The sequence below is a fragment of the Mobula birostris genome, chromosome 12 (genome assembly GCF_030028105.1).
Source record: "Mobula birostris isolate sMobBir1 chromosome 12, sMobBir1.hap1, whole genome shotgun sequence".
In the NCBI taxonomy this organism is placed as follows: Eukaryota; Metazoa; Chordata; class Chondrichthyes; order Myliobatiformes; family Myliobatidae; genus Mobula; species Mobula birostris.
In genome coordinates this window covers 12,901,937-12,924,822 of record NC_092381.1, presented here as the reverse complement: position 1 = coordinate 12,924,822, position 22,886 = coordinate 12,901,937, and the positions used below count along the sequence as shown (strand labels likewise).

At 44.5% G+C, this 22,886-nt stretch overlaps 1 protein-coding gene across 4 annotated transcripts in view; it reads right to left on the bottom strand.

Annotated features, from left to right (window-relative positions):
- Positions 1–22,886, bottom strand: part of adgrl4 (adhesion G protein-coupled receptor L4) — a 172,462-nt gene that overhangs the window by 33,807 nt on the left and 115,769 nt on the right. The gene's annotated exons all lie outside the window — the stretch shown is intronic.

The following is a 22,886-nucleotide window of genomic DNA, read 5'->3' as shown; positions in this document are numbered from 1 at the left end:
CACTCCTGGGCTGTTCTATTTCAGAGGCCCTTGTGAAGGAAGCACAGCAACACACCTACTTCCTGAGGAGCCTGCAGAGATTCAGCATGACATCTAAAACTTTGGCAAGCTTCTATAGCTGTGTAAGAAAGAGTGCATTGGCTGGCTGCGTCATGGACTGGTCTGGAAACACTAATGCCTTTGAATGGCAAATGCTACAAAAGGTATTGTGTGTGATATACGTTTTGCAGGAACGCTGTGGTCGGAAGAATGCTGTTTCATCTGGTCGTATATATGTACAATCAGATGACAATAAACTTGAACTGTCGTCAACCTGAAATATTAGATTGAGATTAGTTTTCAGGTTCAGATTTATTCATCACACGTACATTGAAACATACGGTGAAATGTGTCATTTACATTAACAACCAACACATCCAAGAATGTGCTTGGGCCAGTCTGTAAGCGTCGTGATGCATTCTGACAGAGAATGCCCACAGTGTTCAGCAGAATAACACAGGACATAACGAAATAGAGGAGACCAATCGACAAAGCAACAACAGTAAATCTTTAACTGTGTTTATCTCTCTACAGATGCTGCCTGATTGGCTGTAAGTTCCCAACATTTTCTGTTTTTATTTCCATTTAGTTATTTATTGAGATACAGCGTGGAACAGGCTCTTACTGCCCAGCTAATCCCCCCGATTTGATCCTAGCCTGATCATCGAACAATTTACAAGAACCTGCCAACCAGTACGTTTTTTGACTGTCGGAGGAAACCAGAGCACCCAGATGAAACTTCTGTGGTCACGGGGAGCATGTACAATCTTCTTACAGGCAGCAGCAGGAAATGAACCCCAGTCACCTGTACTGTAAAGCATTGTGCTAAGCACTATGTCACCATGCCACGCCAATCTGATATAAAGGATGAGACATTAGAGTGGATGGTAGGGTAGCGTTTAGTGCTGTGCTTCACAGGGCCAATAATTAGGGTTCAATTCCCCCCACTGTCTGCAAGGAGTTTGTTCATTATCTCCTTTGGCATATAGGTTTCCCTCGAGTGCTCTGGTTTCCATGGCGACACTTGCTGGGCTGCCATGCTGCATCCTCAGACAGTGTTGGTCATTGATGCAAATGACTCATTCCACTGTATGTTTTGCTGTACATGTGACAAGTACAGCTAATCCGAAATCTTAAATTATATTGCATCTGAACAAAACATTACTTAGTCCACACTGGAGTATTGTGCGCTGTTGCATTCACTGCACAATAATCATTGTTGATCAACAATCATTGTTGTGCTGGAGAAAGTTCAGAGGAGAATCATAAGATCATAAGACCATAACATATAGGAGCATAAATAGGCCATTTGGCCCATCGAATCTGCTCCACCATTTCATCATGGGTGATCCAATTTTCCTCTCAGCCCCAATCTCCTATCTTCTCCCCATATCCCTTCATGCCCTGACCAATCAAGAATCTATCAACCTCTGCCTTAAATATACATAAAGACTTGGCCTCACAGCTGGCCTCACCACTCTCTGTCTAAAGAAATTCCTCCTCATTTCCATTCTCAAAGGATGCCCCTCGATTCTGAGGCTGTGTCCTCTGGTCTTAGATTCTCCCACCATAGGAAACCTCCTCTTCACATCACTCTATCAATGCCTTTCACCATTCGATAGTTTACAATGAGGTCACCCTCATTCTTCTGAATTCTAATGAATGCAGGCCCAGAGCCATCAAACGCTTTTCATATAACAAGCCATTCAATCCTGGAGACATTTTCGTGAACTTCCTTTAAAATCCTCTCCAGTTTCAGCACATCCTTTATAAGGTAAGGGGCCCAAAACTGCTCAGAATACTCTGTGAGACCTCACCAGTGCTTTATAAAGTTTCAGCATTACATCCCTGCACATAGAGTGGACAGCCAGCGCCTCTTCCCCAGGGCACCACTGCTCAGTACAAGAGGACATGGCTTTAGGTAAGGGGTGGGAAGTTCAAGGGGGATATTAGAAGAAGGTTTTTTACTCAGAGAGTGGTTGGTGCGTGGAATGCACTGCCTCAGTCAGTGGTGGAGGCAGATACACTAGTGAAGTTTAAGAGACTGCTTTGGAAGAATTTAAGGCGGGGGGGGGGTTATATGGGAGGTAGGGTTTAAGGGTAGGCACAACATTCTGGGCCGAAGGGCCTGTACTGTGCTGTACTATTCTATGTTCTATGTTCTATTCTAGTCTTCTTGAATTGAATGCTAACATCACATTTGCCTTCCTCAACACAGACTCAATCTGCAAATTAACCTTAAGGAATCCTGTACAAGGACTCCAAAGTCACCTTCTATCACAGTTTTTTGTATTTTCTCTCCATTTATAAACTTTTCATCTCTTTCATTTCTTCTACCAAAGTGCATGACTGTACATTTATGGACATTTTTTTGCCCATTCTCCGACTTGTCTAAGCCGTTCTGTAGCCGCTCTACTTCTTCAAAACTACCTGCCCTCCACCTTTCTTCATATCATCTGCAAACTTTGCAACAAAGCCATCAATTCTGTTATCCAAATCATTGACATATAATGTAATCAAATCTGTCCTGACACAGACCCCTGTGGAAAACCACTAGTGACTGGCAACTAGCCAGAAAAGACTCCCTTTATTTCCACTCTTTTCCTCCTGCCTATCAGCCACTGATTTATCCATGCCATGGGCTTGTAGCTTGTTAAGCAGCCTGCTGTGTGGCACCTTGTCAAAGGCCCTCTGAAAATCCAAGTACACAACATCCATCTGTTCTCCTTTGTCTATCATACTTATTATTTCTTTAAACAATTCCAACAGATTTGTGAGACTTGATTTTCCCTGAAGGAAACCATGCAATTTTATCAAGTGCCTCCAAGTATCCTGAAATGATATTCTTAACAATTGAATCCAACATCTTCCCAACCACTGAGGTCAGATTAACTGGCCTATATTTCCTTTCTTCTGCCTCTCTCTCTTCTTGAAAAGTGGAGTGACGTTTGCGATTTTCCAGTCTTCTGGAACCATTCCAGAATCTAGTGATTCTTGAAAGATCATTACTAATGTCTCCACAATTTCTTTCAGAACTCTAGAGTGTATATCATCTGGTCCAGGTCCTTTATTTACCTTCAGACCTTTTAGTTTCCAAGGAACCTTCTGTCTAGTTATGGTAATTTCGCACACTTCACGTCTCTTGACACCAGGAACTTCCACCATACTGCTCGTTTTCATCCGTTGTTTTGTTGTCCCCCATTATTAACTCTCCAGCATCATTTTCCAGTGATCTGATATGCACTCTCACCTCTCTTTTACACTTTATGTATCAGAAGAAACTTTTTGTATCCCCTTTAATATTATTGGCTAGCTTACATTTGTATTCCATCTTTATCTCAATGATTTTTTTAGTTGCTTTCTGTTGGTTTTTAAAAGCTTCCCAAGCTTCGAATTTCCCACTAATTTTTGCTCTATTATATGCCCTCTCTTTGGCTTTGACTCCTTTGTTAACCATGGTTGTGTCAAGTTGCCTTTAGAATACTACTCCTTTGGGATATATATATATCCTGTGCCTTCCAAATTGCTTCTAGAAATTCCAGCCATCATTGCCCTGCCATCAACTCTGCCAGGGTTCTTTTCCAATCAATTCTGCCCAACTCCTGTCTTATGACTCTGTAATTCACTTTACTCTACTGTAATACTGATACATCTGATTTTCGCTTCTCCTTTCCAAATTTCAGGGTGAATTTGATCATATTATGATCACTTTCCCCTCAGGGTTCTTTTACCTTAAGGTCTTATCTAATGTTCAATAGAACATTGCTTCAATCAAGGAAAGATTAGATAGGCTGTTTTTTTTCCTGGAGTAATTATGTCTGAGGGATGACCAGATAATGATATATAAAATTAATTAGAGGCTTAGATAGAGTAGATCAAATCTTTTGGGTAGAGATATCAAAAGACTGCATTCAATATGTTTAAGGTGAATGAAAGGAGTTTTAAAGGTGATCGAAGAAATAAGTACACTATTTTTTAACACAGATAGTGGCTGATATTGGGAATTCTCTGCCAGAAGAGATGGCAGAATCCAATACATTCACTACATTTAAGAGACATTTAGACTGGCAAGTAAATAGGAAAGGCTATGAAAATGGCACAGGCAAATGGGATTAGTGTAACTGGGCACAAAGTTCGGCATGGATGTGGTGGGCTGTGCCGTACAAGTCTATGAGTCATATTTCCAGTCATTCCAAGTCACAGAGCCACAGAGGAAAATGACGTGGAATCAAGCACTTCGAACCAGCTCGTCCTGAGGTTTTGCTCTTGTCCAGTTTTATACACTTTCTGCAAGCCAACATCTATGGCTCTTAGCTGACAATGTTATGAGTACATTTCAGAGGGCTGTTTTATTTATTGAGATACAGTGCAGAATGGGCTCTTCAGGCCCTTAGTGTTGTACCACCCAGCAACTCCCAATGTTACACTCACAACACGCTGGAGGAACTCAGCAGGTCAGGCAGCATCCGTGGAAAGATCATCGACGTTTCGAACTGGAACCCATCGTCAGGACTGTAGAGGGAAGGGGCAGAGGCCCTATAAAGAAGGTGGGGGGAGGGTGGGAAGGAGAAGGCCGGTAGGCGCCAGGTGAAAAACCAGTAAGGGGAAAGATAAAGGGGTGGGGGAGGGGAGGCAGGGAGGTGATAGGCAGGAAAGGTGAAGAAAGAATAGGGGAAAGCACAATAGGTAGTAGATGGAGGCGGAACCATGAGGGAGGTGATAGGCAGCTGGGAGAGGGGGCAGAGTGACATAGGGATAGGGAAACGGAGGTGGAGGGAATTACCAGAAGTTGGAGAATTCTATGTTCATATCATGGGGCTGGAGACTACCTAGATGGTATATGAGGTGTTGCTCCTCCAACCTGAATTTGGCCGCATCATGGCAGTAGATGAGGCTATGTATGGAGATATCCGAATGGGAATGGGAAGCAGAGTTAAAGTGGGTGGCTACTGGGAGATCCTGTCTGTTGTGGCGGATGCAGTGGAGGTGCTCGGCAAAGCAGTCCCCCAATCTGCATCGGTGTTGCCTGATCTGGTGAAAGTTCCCAGCATTTTCTGCTTTTATTTCTACTTATTTTTTATTTTCTTTATTTACTGAGATACAACGCAGAATAGGCTCTTCCGACCCTTTGAGCTGCACTGCCCAGCAATCTCTGACTTAACCCCAGCTTAGTCACAGGACAACTTACCATGACCAACTAACCTAGCAACCAGTACATCTTTGGACTGTGGCAGGAAACCGGAGCACCCAGAGGAAACCCACGTGATCACCAGGAGAAAATACAAGCACCTTACAGACAGAGGCAGGAATTGAACCTGAGTCACTGGCACTGCAAAGGTTGTGTCATCTAAACAAATACTGTTTTAGAGGCAGAACGAAGGTGCTGCCAGAACTTAAGGAACTGAGTTACAGGGAAAGGTTGAATCGGTTAGGACTTCATTCCCTGGAGCATAGAAGGAGGAGGGAAGGGGATGTGTATAAAATTATGAGGGGTATAGATAGGATAAATGCAAGCAGGCTTTTTTTCACTTTGGTTGGGTGAGCTGAGAACGATAGATTATAGGTTAAGGATGAAAGGTGAAATATTTAAGGCGAACATGAGGGGGGACTTCACTCAGAATGTGAAATGAGTTTCTTGTGGAAGTGGTACAGTGGTGGGGTCAATTTCAAAATTTAAGAGAAGTTTGGGTAAGTACATGGATGGGTGGGGTATGGAGTCCAGGTGTGGAGCGATGGATCTAGGCAGAATAATAGTTCAGCATAGACTAGATGGGCCAAAGGGCCTGTTTCTGTGCATGATTCTATGACTCTAAAGATCATTTAAAGAAAACGTTACAAAACACAGGAACAACAAGGCAGGCTTCATCTGAGGAGACAGCCCAAAACCAATGGGTTAATTGTCCAACTGAGAAGTGGCTACAAGACTCAAATCAAATAAACAGTACCACGATCCTCCTTATAAAGCCATTATTCAGAGTAGTATATCTCCTATCACACAGAGATTCCACCTTGAATTCAGAATCTATTAAAGAATACGGGGAATAATATCAGATATTCATTAGTTGTTTGAACAAACTGCAGCAGAATCCGATGATGGACAATTGTTTGTGGCCACCTGGGTCCTCTGCCAGCACAGTGCAAATGTTCAACACATTCATGGGCAATTATTTTAACAGAGGCGTACAGGATACCGCTTCGGCTTGGCGTAATTAAAAAATTGCGAGTGTTATAGTGATTATAGCTCTTCATGGAATGCAAAGTACTTCTGGTAGTGATTAAAGACCTTTCTGGGTTAAAACAGCCAATTCTTGCTTCTAATCATTGAAGGTTCTTTAAAGCAAAAATCTAATGATTTGAAAAGTCACAAAATGAGTGACAGAGGAATAATCAACATCCTTCTGAGGAGCTGATGCATCTTTAGTGCCTTTTGACTCTAAATACAACCATCTGAAACATTAATCAGAATCAGTTTTATTATCACCAGCATGTGCAGCATGTGTCGTGAAATTTGTTAACCTACCAGTAGCAGTACGATGCAATGTATGATAATATAGAAAGGAAAAAATAAATAAGTAAATCAATTATAGTAAGTATATATATATATGCGTGTGTGTATGTGTATATATAGAATAGATTTGAAATAGTGCAAAAACAGAAAATATACATATTTAAAAAAGTGAGTTAGTGTTTATGGGTTCAGTGTCCATTTAGGAATCATATAACAGAGGGGGAATAAACTGTTCCTGAATCACTGAGTGTGTGCCTTTAGGCTTCTGTACCTCCTTCCTGATGGTAACAATAAGTAGAGGACATGTCCTGGGGAATGGGGGTCCTTAATAATGGACGTTGCCTTTCTGAGGCACCACTCCTTGAAGATGTCTTGGGTACCATGAAGGCTAGTACCCAAGATGGAGTTGGCTAATTTTACAACTTTCTGAGGCTTCTTATGGTCCTGTGCAGTAGCAACCCCACCTCCCCTCACACCAGACAGTGATGCAGCCTGTCAGAATGCTGTTCACAGTTCATCACAGTACATCTTCAGAAGTTTTCAAGTGCTTTAGTTGACAAACCAAATCTCTTCAAACTGCTAATGAAATAGGTTGTTGCTGCGACACCAGTCAACTAGCTGGTCTCTCATCTCCATCTGAGATTCTACCAACAATGGCTGTATCATCAGCAAATTTATAGATGGTGTTTGAGCAATACTTAGCCACACAATCATGGGTATAGAGAGAGTAGAGCAGTGGGCTAAGCACATATTCCTGAGGTGCACCAGTGTTGATCATCAGCCGGAAGGAGACGTTACCACCAATCCACACAGTTTGTGGTCTTCTGGTTAGGAAGTCGAGGATCCATTTACAGAGGGAGGTACAGAGGCCCAGGTTCTGTAGCTTATCAATCAGGACTGTGAGAATGATGGTGTTAAATGCTGAGATATAGTGAAAAAACAACATACTGACATAGGTGTTTGTATTGTCCAGGTGAAGAGCCATTGAGATTGCATCCGCTGTTGACTTATTGTGGCAATAGACAAATTGCAGTGTGCCCAGGTCCTTGCTGAGTCAGGAGTTCAGTCTTGTCATGACCAACTTCTCAAAGTATTTCATCACTGTAGATTTAACACTTTAAGTGGCAGATAATAATGGCTCTAATGTTCCACTATTTTTAATTTTATTTAGAGATACAGCACAGACTCGGCCCTTCTGTCTCAATGAGTCACACTACCCAGCAACCCACCTATTAGCCTAGTTAACCAAGAAGGCGCCGGTGAACCACAGCAACATTCTGCAGGCTACGTGAACTTACTTTGAACTTTGAATCACAGGAAAATTTACAATAACCAATTAACCCACCAGCATGTATGTCTTTGACATCTTTGAATTGTGGGAGAAAACCCCACACGGTCACGGGGAGAGCGTACAAACTCCTCACAGGTGGCGCTGGAATTGAACCCTGATCTCCGACGCTCCAAGTTGTAACCGCGCCGCGCTAACTGCTGCATTACTATGGCGCTCCCTGGTGCACCACTTTAAACAAGAACATAGAAGAGCCCAGAAACACGTCCTTTGACCCCTTGACATCACAATGTCTTCACCGAACTCAGTACCTAATTATACTAATTCCCTTCTATTCACACAGGGTCTATACCCCTCCATTCCCTGCATATTCAAAAGGTGGAAAAAATTAGCTTTATTTGTCAAATGGACACCAAAACATAGAAGCATGCTTGTATCAAGGACCAGCACTGTTCAAGGATATATTGGAGGCAGCTTGCAAGAGTTGCCATGCTTACAGCATCATCATAACGTGCCTACAGCTTCATGTTTATGGACTATGGGAAGAAACCAGAGCACCCAAAGGAAATACGTGTAGTCATGGGGAGAATGTACAAACCCCTGACAGACAGGGTGGGAAATGAACCCTGATTACTGGCACTGCTGGACAGTACGCTAAGCGCTGGGCTACCATGCCACCATATGTCTAGCTAAATGCCTCATCAGTGCCACTATTGTATCTGCCCCTACTCCTACTCCAGCATGCTCACCGGGCATCTACCACTCCTTTTATGTATATAAAATGTGTCCCGCACTGAAAGGTAACAAGTTTAAGTGGAGCAGAAGGGGAAGCTTCCTCACTCAGAGGGTTGTGAGAGTGTGGAATGCATGCGAGCTCGATTTCAGCATTTAAGAGAAGTTTGGGTAGGTACATGGGTGGAAGGGGTATGGAGGGCTATGGTTCTGGTGCAGATCGATGGGTGTAGGCAATTTAAATGGTTCAGCACAGACTAGATGGGCCGAAGGGCATGTTTCTGTACTGTACTTTTCTAATATATGACATCTCCTTCTCACCTTAAATGCACATCCTTCAGTACTTGACATTTGCACCCTGGATTAAGTTGGAAAAGGCCTTTTGCCCCCACCAGCTTGCTCTGACTTCTCATCTTTTTTCCCAGTCCTGATGAAGGGTCTCGGCACGAAATGTTGACTGTTTATTCATTTGCATAGATGCTGCCTGACCTGCTGAGTTCCTCCAGCATTTTGTATGTTTTGCAAAGGATTCTGACCATCTTTACTTCCATTTAATAAGACAAGGGTTAACACATGAGGAGTGTTTGATGGCTCTGGGCCTGTACTCACTGTAGTTTGGAAGAATGAGGGGAGAATCTCACTGAAACCTATTGAATATTGAAAGGACTGGATCGAGTGGATGTGGAGAGGATGTTTCCTATGGTGGGTGAGTCTAGCACCTGAGGGCGCAGCCTCAGAATGGAGAGTTGAAAATTTGATAGAAATGTTGCAAATGAAAAACGAGTTTCTCCTGATAAAGGGGCTCAGCCAGAAGCAGCAATTGTTTAGATTAGAGAAAACTCCTCTGTAGATCTCCACAGCTGACACAGGGTCTTTGACCTTCAGTACTCTACCTCCCTCCATAAGGGAACACAGGATCTTTGACCTTTAGGGTTCTAACTCCCTTCCTTCTTCACACGTCCTGACCTGGAACCCCCTTTGACTTGCCAGTTCTTGCCTCACTCCTTCCTCTTTTTGTCATCTGTGTACATTAGCCTTCTGCCCTTGTCACTGACATTCCAAATGAAGGGTCTCAACTCAAAATGTTGACTATTTCCTTCCACAGATGCAGTCTGACCCACTGAGTCCATATCTTTTGCTTCAGATTCCAGCATCTTTTACAGAATGGGTCCCCAGTAAGTTTTGCGCTTCTTGGTAAAACACTTGAACCAGTCTTGGCTTGAATACTTTACGGTTCATAGCTCTCTTTGGAGAATACCCGATCTTGAGCAACACATACAAAATGCTAGAAGGATTCAGTGGCTTAGATTGCATCTATGGAGGGAAATGAACAGTTGACATTTTGGGTCAAGACCCTTCATCAGGACTGGAAAGAAAGAAGGAAGCCAGAATAAAATGGTGGAAGGAGGGGCATTAAAGATTAGCTTTATTTGTCACATATACATTGAAACATCAAAACGTGCAGTGAAATGTGTCCTTTTGCATCAGTGATCGATGCAGTCCTAACATGTGCTGGGGCAGTTCGCATGTATTGCCAAACTTTGGCTGGCAACCTAGCATGCCTACAACACATTAACCTTAAGCTCTATGCTTTTGTAATATGGGAGGAAACCCACACAGTCATGGAGACGGTGTAAAAACTCCTTACAGACTGGGGCTGTGAAGCATTACACTAACCGTAACACTACTGTGCCGAGGAGCACATGTCGGTAATAGGTAAATCATTTGATCTTTAGCCCTGCTTGATTATTGCATTGGGATGAAGCTATTTCTGGTGCTTGGTCAAGTCATTTAAAGTGGATGTTAAAAAGTTCTTGATTAATAAGGGTGTCAAAGGTTGCAGGATCAATATACAGGGGAAGGGAATAATAAATGCAAGAGATTCTGCAGGTGCTGGAAATGCACACAAAATTCTGGAAGAACTCAGCAGGTCAGGTAGCATCTATGAAAAGAAATAAACAGTTGACAATTTGTCCAAGATCCTTCATCGGGACTGGAAATGATGGGGAAAGAAGCCAGAATTAGAAGGTGGGGCGGGGGGGAGGTAGGGGAGTACAAGCTAGGAGGTGACAGGTGAGACCAGGTGAAGGGGAAGTTAGGTGGGGAGGGGGGATGAAGTGAGAAGCTGGGAGGTGATGGGTGGAAAGAGGGTATCTGATAGGAGAGAAGAATGGACCATGGGGAGGAAGGGAAAGAGGAGGGACACCAAGGGAGGTGATAGGCAGAAGAGAAGAGGTAAGAGGGGAAGCCAGAGTGGGGAGTGGAAGAAGAGGGAAGAGGGAGTTAGAGAAATTGATGTTGAGGTTGAGACTACCCAGATGGAATAGTATGTGTGCTCCTCCAACCTGAGTGTGGTTTCATCGTCTCAGTAGAGGAGGCCATGGTCTGACATGTTGGAATGGAATGGGGATAAGAGTTAAAATAGTTGGCCACCGGCAAATTCTGCTTTTGGTGGATGGAGCAGAGGTACTGGTCAATGCAGTCCCCCAATTTACATTGCATCTCACCAATGCAGAGGAAGACGCATCAGAGCAATGGATACAGAAGATGACCTCAACAGATTTGCAGCTGAAGTATTATTTCACCTGGAAGGACTGTCTGGGGCCCAGAGTGGAGATTAAGGAGGAGGTGAATGAGCAGGTGCAGCCTTTCTTCCGCTTACTGGGGTAAGGGCCAGGAGGGAGATTAGTGGGGAGGGACAACAGGAAAAGGGAATCACGGAGGGAGCGATTCCTGTGGAAAGTAGGAAGTGGTAAAGACGTACTTGGTGGTAGGGACCCATTGAAGATGGCAGAATATGCGGAGAATGATATGTTGGACGTGGAGGGTCATGAGGTGGTAAGGTGAGGACAAGAGGAACTCTATCCCTGTTAAGGTGGCAGGAGGGTGGGGGTGAGGGCGGGTGTCTGGGAAATGGAGGAATATGGGTGGTGGCAGCATCAATGATTGAGAAAGGGAAACCCCTTTCTTTGAAGGAGAACATCTCTGATGTTCCAGAGAGGCAAGCTTCGTCCTTGGTACAGGTACGGTGGAGACAAAGGAACTGAGAAAGGGGAATGCCATTTTCCAGCTGACCAGTGGAAGGGGGTATAGACAAGATAGCTGTAAGAGACAGTAAGTTTATAAAAGATATTGATAGACAGTTTGGCTCCAGAGATGGAGACAAAGAGATCGAGAAAGAGGAGGGAGGAGTAAGAAATTGACCAAGTGAATTTAAAGGTGGGGTGGTGGAGTGGAGATATGTCTGTAGCAAAGGAGCTGTAACATGCTCCTTGCCTCCGCTAGCTTTCAGGCCTCCCCTCCACCTGATTAGGGTTGCATGAAGCCACAGCAGCAGGTCGTGGATGGTCATAGGAGCAGCTGATGCATATTGCAAATCCTGGCTATTCAACCACCGATGGCAGGCAGACAATCTCCGGACAGCGTTGATAATGGCTGGGGTCACACATCTCGTAAAGACACTGCCCAGAGGAAGGCAATAGTAAACCACTTCTGTGGGAAACTTTGCCAAGAATGTCATGGTCATGGAAAGCCCATGACCACGCATGTCATACGACACAGCACATAATGAATGAACAAACAAGTTTAAGGGCAGGGTGGAAGTTGGAGGAAAAGTTGCTGAAATTGATGCACTCAGCATGGGTGTATGAAGCAGCACCAATGCAGTCCTCAATGCAGCGCTGAAAGAGTTGGGAGTGTTACCAGTGAAGGTTTGGGACATTGAACATGAATAAAAAATAAACGGGATAATCAGTCAGCCATGATGGAATGGCAGAGCAGACTTGATGGGCTGAATGGCCTAATTCTGCTCCTATGCCTTGTGGTCTTATGGTCTGATATACAATGCTTCTTTGTGTATTGTGGGCCATCCATTTGTATATTATGTACTAAATACTGATCTCCTGCATTGCTAAAACATGAACGAAGTAACTCTGAGAATGCCATTCTCCCATCTGTTGAGGGATTAATTTAGCTGCGGCTATAATATTTATGAGCTGGAAAAGCAGCACTGTCTGCAACATCAACCCAGAAAAGCGAGAGGCATACGTTCTCCAGCATTAATATGGATGGCTGCAGCTGAAACATGTCAGGAGCTCACACTAATTGTGGCTCCACATGACAGAGACACAAGTGCCAAGGCTTTTTTTTCACTGGGTGTACCATGGGAAGATGTCACTTATCTTTGTTGGAGAGAGCTAATTATCATAGCGAGATTATGCTAAAAATACTCCAGTTTCTTTTTAAGTGCTGTTAAAAGTGTGGTGTCAAACCATTAAAACTTGTCCCACACTCCCACTTTCTTGCTGTTAAGCTATACCACAGGTTGCTCCTGGTTGGAGTATCCTCACATGAATCATTTACCTGGATCCATCCTTGTTCTCATTTCTCTGAGCGAAGCTTCGCTCTCTTTAAGGTAAAGCGTTTTATAATTTTGCTGCAGCCTCATCCTCTCATTAGCTGCTTAGACATCTTTGGATTGATGAACTTCCAATATCTCTGCCCAGCTCCAATATATTGCTAGCCCAGCGATGTTGAATGTGTCTTCATATAGTTAACACAAGTTCAGAGCAGGAGTAGACATCCTGCGTCTTCTCTAAGTAGGAGTCCACGTCCATAGATCCCGCAAAGTTCCCATGCAAGTTAGAGTGGTTAAGAAGGTGAATAGTGTGTTGGTTGTATGGGGTGTTCAACGAGGGGTAAGACTTCTGGTGAAGGGGCTTGTTGTGTCCATTCTGGGGCAGCTCACTCACCTTTGTTCCCCACCAGACACTCAGCTCCCACTTGTGGCTCCAAGCAGCTGTTTGCACGTGACAGTGGCCACACCACCAGTACTCCGCTTCAGCAGCCAGGCTAAACCAGGTGAGGGCAGTCTGTGGGCTCATACCCCAGTGAGGCAGGGCACACCTGTCCAAGCATGCAAAATTAGCTCTGGCAGACTGGGCGGGTGAGATCAACAGTGAGATCCAACGGCAAGGAAAGCAGTTTTGAAACACTCCATGGAGAACGAAAGGCACGACAAGGCACAGAGCAACACGCTTAAAAATTGCTGGTGAATGCAGCAGGCCAGGCACTATCTCTAGTAAGAGGTACAGTCGACGTTTCGGGCCGAAACCCTTTGTCAGGGCTAACTGAAAGAAGAGATAGTAAGGGATTTGAAAGCGGGAGGGGGAGGGAGAGATCCGAAATGATAGGAGAAGACAGGAGGGGGAGGGATGAAGCTAAGAGCTGGGAAGTTGATTGGCAAAAGGGATATGAGGTTGGAGAAGGGAGAGGATCATGGAATGGGAGGCCTAGGGAGAAATAAAGGGAGAGGGGGGAAGCCCAGAGGATGGACAAGGAGTATAGTGAGAGGGACAGAGGGAGAAAAAGAGAGAGAAAAAAAAATATAATAATAATAAATAAGTAACGGATGGGGTACAAAGGGGAGGTGGGACATTAACGGAAGTTAGAGAAGTCAATGTTCATGCCATCAGGTTGGAGGCTACCCAGACGGAATATAAGGAACCTGAGTGTGGCTTCATCTTTACAGTAGAGGAGGCCGTGGATAGACATATCAGAATGGGAATGGGACGTGGAATTAAAATGTGTGGCCACTGGGAGATCTTGCCTCCTCTGGCGGACAGAGCATAGGTGTTCAGCGAAACAGTCTCCCAGCCTGCGTCGGGTCTCACCAATATATAGAAGGCCGCATCGGAGCACCGGATGCAGTATATCACCCCAGCTGACTCACAGGTGAAGTGTTGCCTCACCTGGAAGGACTGTCTGGGGCCCTGAAGGGTGGTGAGGGAGGAAGTGTAAGGGTATATGTAGCACTTGTTCCGCTTACAAGGATAAGTGCTGGAGGGAGATTGGTGGGAAGAGAGGGTGGGGACGAATGGACAAGGGAGTTGTGAAGGGAGCGATCCCTGTGGAAAGAAGGTGGGGGGAGGGAAAGATGTGTTTAGTGGTGGGATCCCATTGGAAGTGGCGGAAGTTATGGAGAATTATATGTTGGACCCGGAGGCTGGTGGGGTGGTAGGTGAGGACAAGGGGAACCCTATTCCTAGTTGAGTGACGGAAGGATGGGGTGAAAGCAGATATGCATGAAATGGGAGAGATGTATTTGAGAGCAGAGTTGATGGTGGAGGAAGAGAAGCCCCTTTCTTTAAAAAAGGAGGACATCTCCTTCGTCCTGGAATGAAAAGCCTCATCCTGAGAGCAGATGCAGTGGAGACGGAGGAATTGCGAGAAGGGGATGGCATTTTTGCAAGAGACAGGGTGAGAAGAGGCTGTGAGAGTCCATAGGTTTATAGTAGACATCAGTAGATAAACTGTCTCCAGAGATAGAAACAGAAAGATCCAGAAAGGGGAGGGAGGTGTTGGAAATGGACCAGGTAAACTTGAGGGCAGGGTGAAAGTTGGAGGCAGAGTTAATGAAGTCAACGAGCTCAGCATGCGTGCAGGAAGCAGCACCAATGCAGTCGTCAATGTAGCGAAGGGAAAGTCGGGGACAGATACCAGTATAGGCTTGGAACATGGATTGTTCCACAAAGGCAGCAAAAAGGCAGGCATAGCTGGGATTCATATGGGTGCCCATGGCTACACCTTTAGTTTGGAGGAACTGCGAGGAGCCAAAGGAGAAATTGTTAAGATTAAAGACTAATTCTGCTTGACGGAGGAGAGTGGTGGTAGAGGGGAGCTGGTTAGGTCTGGAATCCAAAAAGAAGCAGAGAGCTTTGGGACCTTCCTGGTGGGGGATGGAAGTAGAAAGGGGCTGAACATCCATGGTGAAAATAAAGCGGTGGGGGCCAGTGAATTTAAAATCATCGAAAAATTTCAGAGCGTGAGAAGTGTCACAAACATAGGTGGGAAGGGATTGAACAAGGGGGGATAAAACAGTGTCGAGGTATGCAGAAATGAGTTCAGTGGGGCAGGAGCAAGCTGAGACAATAGGTCTACCTGGACAGGCAGGTTCATGGATCTTCAGTAGGAGGTAGAAACGGGAAGTGCGAGGTGTGGGAACTGTAAGGTTGGTAGCAGTGGATGGGAGATCCCCTGACTGGATAAAGTCGGTGATGGTGTGGGAGACAATGGCCTGGTGCTCCTTAGTGGGGTCACGATCGAGGGGTAAATAAGAGGAGGTATCCGCGAGTTGTCGCTGTGCCTCGGCATGGTAGAGGTCAGTACGCCAGACTACAACAGCAACCCCTTATCGGTGGGTTTTATAGTAAGATTAAGATTGGCGCGGAGGGAAGGAGGAATCTGCAGATGTTGGAAATCCAGAGTAACACACACAAAATACTGGATAAACACAGCAGGTCAGGCAGCATCTATGGAGAGGAATAAACAGTCAAAGTTTTGGGCCGAGACCCTTTATCTGGTCTGGAAAGGAAAGGGGAAGCCAAAATAAAAAGCTGGAGTTATGATATAGTTGGGATCACAGAGACATAGCTCCAGGGTGACCAGGGATGGGAGCTCAACGCTCAGGGATATTCAATATTCAGGAGGGATAGACATGAAGGAAGGGGAGGTGGGGTGGCATTGCTGGTTAAAGAAGAGATTAACGCAATAGAAAGGAAGGACATAAGCCGGGAAGATGTGGAATCGATATGGGTAGAGCTGCGTAACACTAAGGGGCAGAAGACGCTGGTGGGAGTTGTGTACAGGCCACCTAACAGTAGTAATGAGGGCGGAGATGGTATTAAACAGGAAATTAGAAATGTGTGCAATAAAGGAACAGCAGTTATAATGGGTGACTTCAATCTACATGTAGATTGGGTGAACCAAATTGGTAAAGGTGCTGAGGAAGAGGATTTCTTGGAATGTATGCGGGATGGTTTTTTGAACCAACATGTCGAGGAACCAACTAGAGAGCAGGCTATTCTGGACTGGGTTTTGAGCAATGAGGAAGAGTTAATTAGCAATCTTGTCGTGAGAGGCCCCTTGGGTAAGAGTGACCATAATATGGTGGAATTCTTCATTAAGATGGAGAGTGACAGAGTTAATTCAGAAACAAAGGTTCTGAACTTAAAGAGGGGTAACTTTGAAGGTATGAGATGTGAATTAGCTAAGATAGACTGGCAAATGACACTTAAAGGATTGACGGTGGATATGCAATGGCAAGCATTTAAAGGTTGCATGGATGAACTACAACAATTGTTCATCCCAGTTTGGCAAAAGAATAAATCAAGGAAGGTAGTGCACCCGTGGCTGACAAGAGAAATTAGGGATAGTATCAATTCCAAAGAAGAAGCATACAAATTAGCCAGAGAAAGTGGCTCACCTGAGGACTGGGAGAAATTCAGAGTTCAGCAGAGGAGGACAAAGGGCTTAATTAGGAAGGGGAAAAAAGATAATGAGAGAAAACTGGCAGGAAACATAAAAACGCACTGTAAAAGCTTTTATAGATATGTAAAAAGGAAAAGACTGGTAAAGACAAATGTAGGTCCCCTGCAGACAGAAACAGGTGAATTGATTATGGGGAGCAAGGACATGGCAGACCAATTGAATAATTACTTTGGTTCTGTCTTCACTAAGGAGGACATAAATAATCTTCCAGAAATAGTAGGGGACAGAGGGTCCAGTGAGATGGAGGAACTGAGTGAAATACATGTTAGTAGGGAAGTGGTGTTAGGTAAATTGAAGGGATTGAAGGCAGATAAATCCCCAGGGCCAGATGGTCTGCATCCCAGGGTGCTTAAGGAAGTAACCCAAGAAATAGTGGATGCATTAGTGATAATTTTTCAAAACTCGTTAGATTCTGGACTAGTTCCTGAGGATTGGAGGGTGGCTAATGTAACTCCACTTTTTAAAAAAGGAGGGAGAGAGAAACCGGGGAATTATAGACCGGTTAGCCTAACGTCGGTGGTGGGGAAACTGCTGGAGTCAGTTATCAAGGATGTGATAACAGCACATTTGGAAAGCGGTGAAATGATCGGACAAAGTCAGCATGGATTTGTGAAAGGAAAATCATGTCTGACGAATCTCATAGAATTTTTTGAGGATGTAACTAGTAGAGTGGATAGGGGAGAACCAGTGGATGTGGTATATTTGGATTTTCAGAAGGCTTTTGACAAGGTCCCACACAGGAGATTAGTGTGCAAACTTAAAGCACACGGTATTGGGGGTAAGGTATTGGTGTGGGTGGAGAGTTGGTTAGCAGACAGGAAGCAAAGAGTGGGAATAAACGGGACCTTTGCAGAATGGCAGGCGGTGACTAGTGGGGTACCGCAAGGCTCAGTGCTGGGACCCCAGTTGTTTACAATATATATTAATGACTTGGATGAGGGAATTAAATGAAGCATCTCCAAGTTTGCGGATGACACGAAGCTGGGTGGCAGTGTTAGCTGTGAGGAGGATGCTAAGAGGATGCAGGGTGACTTGGATAGGTTGGGTGAGTGGGCAAATTCATGGCAGATGCAATTTAAAGTGGATAAATGTGAAGTTATCCACTTTGGTGGCAAAAATAGGAAAACAGATTATTTTCTGAATGGTGGCCGATTAGGAAAAGGGGAGGTGCAACGAGACCTGGGTGTCATTATACACCAGTCATTGAAAGTGGGCATGCAGGTACAGCAGGCGGTGAAAAAGGCGAATGGTATGCTGGCACTTATAGCAAGAGGATTCGAGAACAGGAGCAGGGAGGTACTACTGCAGTTGTACAAGGCCTTGGTGAGACCACACCTGGAGTATTGTGTGCAGTTTTGGTCCCCTAATCTGAGGAAAGACATCCTTGCCATAGAGGGAGTACAAAGAAGGTTCACCAGATTGATTCCTGGGATGGCAGGACTTTCATATGAAGAAAGACTGGATGAACTGGGCTTGTACTTGTTGGAATTTAGAAGATTGAGGGGGGATCTGATTAAAACGTATAAGATCCTAAAAGGATTGGACAGGCTAGATGTAGGAAGATTGTTCCCGATGTTGGGGAAGTCCAGAACGAGGGGTCACAGTTTGAGGATAGAGGGGAAGCCTTTTAGGACCGAGATTAGGACAAACTTCTTCACACAGAGAGTGGTGAATCTGTGGAATTCTCTGCCACAGGAAACAGTTGAGGCCAGTTCATTGGCTATATTTAAGAGGGAGTTAGATATGGCCCTGTGGCTACGGGGATCAGGGGGTATGGAGGGAAGGCTGGGGCGGGGTTCTGAGTTGGGTGATCAGCCATGATCATAATAAATGGCGGTGCAGGCTCGAAGGGCCGAATGGTCTACTCCTGCACCTATTTTCTATGTTTCTATGAAAAGGAGTTCAAACTGGAAGGTGATAGGTGAAGCTGGGTGAAAGGGAAAGTGGAGGAGTATTGCAGTATTGTGTTCAGTTCTGGTTGCCTCATTGCAGGAATGATGTGAAAGCTTCAGAGAGGGTGCAGAGGAGGTTTACTAGGATGCTGCCTGGATTCGAGAGCATGTCTTAGCAGGATAGATTGAGAGAACTAAGGTTATTCGCTTTGGAGCGAAGGAGGTTAATAAGAGACCTGATAGAGTTGGACAGCATAAGAAGCATAGGTAGACTGGACAGTCAGAGATCTTCTCCCAGTGTGGAAATGGCTAATTGATGAGGCCTAATTTTAATGGGTTTGGAGGAAATTATAGGGCGGATGTCAGAGTTAAGCTCTTTTACACAGGGAGTGATGAGTGTGTGGTCCATGGATGAAAGAAGAGTGGGTGGCTATGAGGCCGGGAAGGTTAGATTGATCTTGGAAAAGGTAAAAATGGTCAACACAATGCCATAGGCTGATGGGCCTGTTCTATGTTCTAGAACATCCATCCCCTCGATCTGTTCTGACATTAAATAAGACCACAGCTGATGAAGTTATAAGTTGAACCCTGCATTCCTGCTCACCTCCAGTAATATTTCATTCCCTTCCTATCAATTATTTATCTAGCTCATCAATTATTTATTTTTTAAAAATTTCTTGACACATAACAAGGAATAGGCTCTTCCGGCCCTTCCAGCCACGCCACCCAGCAATCCCTTAATTTAATCTAATCACGGGACAATTTACAATGACCAATTAACCTACCGACTGGTATGTCTGTGAAATGTGGGCGGAATATGGACATTCAGGGGAAACCCATGGGGTCATCTTGAGAACATACAAACTCCTTATAGACAGTGGCAAGAAATGAACCCCGGTCTCTGGTACTGTAAAGTATTGTGCTAACCGTGAGGTTACCGAGCAGCGTTTTTATGCTCTGTCATAAAAATCAAAGCTTCTGCTTCCAGATTTCCTTACGGGAAAGAGTTCCTAAGATGCACAACACTCAAAGAGAAAGATATTTGTCTCAGCTTGTGTCTAGCATAGGTAACTTTTTATGTTTTTTTTAGAGAGATCCACAATGGAAACAGCTTCTTCACATTGACCCTTTCAAAGCTTCTCAGGCTCTGCTTGAGCCGCAAGATTTGGAATTCTCTTCGGTATCCTAGCATAGCATAAGGCATGCTTGCCTTAATTTTTTGAGGAATTAAGTTCAAGAATCGGGAAGTTATAAAACTCTAGTTATGCCACATCTGGAATATTGCATTCATTTCTGGTTGCCCCATTATGGGAAGGATGTTGAGGCTTTGGAGAGGGTGCAGAAGAGATTTACCTGTAATCAGCCTTCATGAGGAGAGTTTGGACACACTTGGGTTGTTTTCTCTAGAGTGGCAGAGGCTGAGAGGAGACCCAATAGAAGTTCATAAGATTATGAGAAGCACTGACAGAGTAGACAGCTGGTATCTTTCTCTGAGGGTTGAAACATCAAATACTGTATGAGAGGACATGCATTTAAGGTGAGAGAGGGTAAGTTGAAAGGAGATGTGAGGGACAAAGTTGAGCAGACTGGTGGGTGCCTGGAGTGCACTGCCAGGGATAATAGAGGAGGTAGATATAGAGCATTTCAGAGGACCTTCGGGACATGAGAGGGCAGAGAACAGAGGGATATAGACATTATATAGGTTAATTTAGTTGGGTTTTACTTACTGTTTTAATTTGATCAGCACGACATTGTGGGGTGAAGTCTGTGCTCTAAACTATTTCCTAAGTATCTGTATCACCAAATTAGACTCATAGAGTCAAAGAACAGTACAGAACAGAGACAGGCTCTTGGCCCATCCAGTCCATGGCTAACCATTTAAACTGCCTATTCCCTTCGACGTGCACCAGGACCATAGGACTTCATAGCCCTCTATACCCCTGGCAACACACACAGAATGCTGGAGGAACTTAGCAGGTCCATAAGGTCATTACATATAGGAACAGAATTAGGCGATTTGGCCCATCAAGTCTGCTCCGCCATTTCTTCATGGCTGATTCAATTTTCCTCTCAGCTCTAATCTCCTGCCTGCTTCCTGTATCCCTTCATGCCCTGAACGATAAAGAATCTATCAACCTCTGCCTTAAATATACATAAAGATTTGGCCTCCACAGCTGCCTGCAGCGAAGAATTCCACAGATTCACCACTCTCTCACTAAAGGAATTCTTCCTCATCTCCATTCTTAAAGCACATCCACATTCTGAGGCTGTGTCCTCTGGTCTTAGGCTCTCCCATCACATCCTCTCCACATCCTCTCTATCAAGGCTTTTCACCATTCAATAGGTTACGATGAGGTCACCCCTCATTCTTCTGGATTCTAATGAATACAGGTCGACAGCCATCAAGTGCTCTTCATATGACAAGCCATTTGATTCTGGAATCATTTTTGTGAAACCTCTCCAGTTTAAGCACAGCCTTACTAAGAACTGACAATAAACTGGACTGGTCAAAGAGAATTGACAATAAACTGGACTGGTCAAAGAACACTGAGGCTGTCTACAAGAAGGGTCAGAGCCATCTCTATTTCCTGAGGAGACTGAGGTTCTTTAACATCTGCCGGATGATGCTGAGGATGTTCTACGAGTCTGTGGTGGCCAGTGCGATCATGTTTGCTGTTGTGTGCTGGAGCAGCAGGCTGAAGGTAGCAGACACCAACAGAATCAACAAACTCATTCGTAAGGCCAGTGATGTTGTGGAGATGGAACTGGACTCTCTGACAGTGGTGTCTGAAAAGAGGATGCTGTCTACGTTGCATGCCATCTTGGACAATGTCTCCCATCCACTACATGATGGTTGGGCACAGGAGTACATTCAGCCAGGGACTCATTCCACCGAGATGCAGCACAGAGCATCATAGGAAGTCATTCCTGCCTGTGGCCATCAAACTTTACAACTCCTCCATTGGAGGGTCAGACACCCTGAGCCAATAGGCTGGTCCTGGACTTATTTCCTGGCATAATTTACATATTACTATTTAACTGTTTATGGTTTTATTACTATTTATTATTTATGGTGCAACTGTAACGAAAACCAATTTCCCCCGGGATCAATAAAGTATGACTATGACTATGACTATAAGGGGCCCAAACCTGCTCACAATACTCCAAGTGAGGCCTCACCAGTTCTTTATAAAGTTTCAACATTACATCCTTGCTTTTATATTCTAGTCCTCTTGAAATGACTGCTGACATTGCATTTGCCTTCCTCATCATAGTCTCAACTTGCAATTTAACCTTTAGGGAATCCTATACTAGGACTCCCAAGTCCCCTTGCACCTCAGTTATTCTGAATTTTCTTTCCTTTAAAAAATAGTTAACCCTGTCATTTCCTCTACCACAGTACATGACCGTATGCTTCCCAACACTGTATTCCATCTGCCATTTCCTTGCCCATTCTCCTGATCTGTCTGTCCGTCTGTAGTCTCTCTACTTCCTCAAAACTACCAGCCCCTCCGTGTATCTTCATACCTTCTGCAAAACTTTCAACAAAGCCATCAATTTCATCATCCAAATCATTGACATATAACATAAAAAGAATTGGTCTCAACACAAACCCCTGTGGAACACTATTGGTCACTGGCAGCCAGCCAAAAAATGCTCTCTTTATTCCTACTCTTTGCCTCCTGCCAATCAGCCACTGCTTTAAACACGCGAGAATCTTCCCTGTCAAAGCATGGCCTCTTAATATAAGCATCCTCATGTATATCACCTTGTCAAAGGCCTTCTGAAAATTCAGTAATACAACATCAACTGATTCTGCTTTGGCTATCCTGCTTGTTATTTCTTCAAAGCACTCCAACAGATTTATCAGGCAAGATTTTCCCTTGAGGAAACCATGCTGACTGTGGTCTATTTTATCATGTGCTTTCAAGTATCCTGAGACCTCATCCTTCATAATCAACTCCATCATCTTCCCAGCCACTGAGTATCCTCACTACACATTGCCTCTGTTTGTAAACCAGTTATATCATCTTCAGCACTCTCACCTGCCTTTCCTACAGTATTTATTGCAATGAAATATGAACAGCTTTGGTCACTA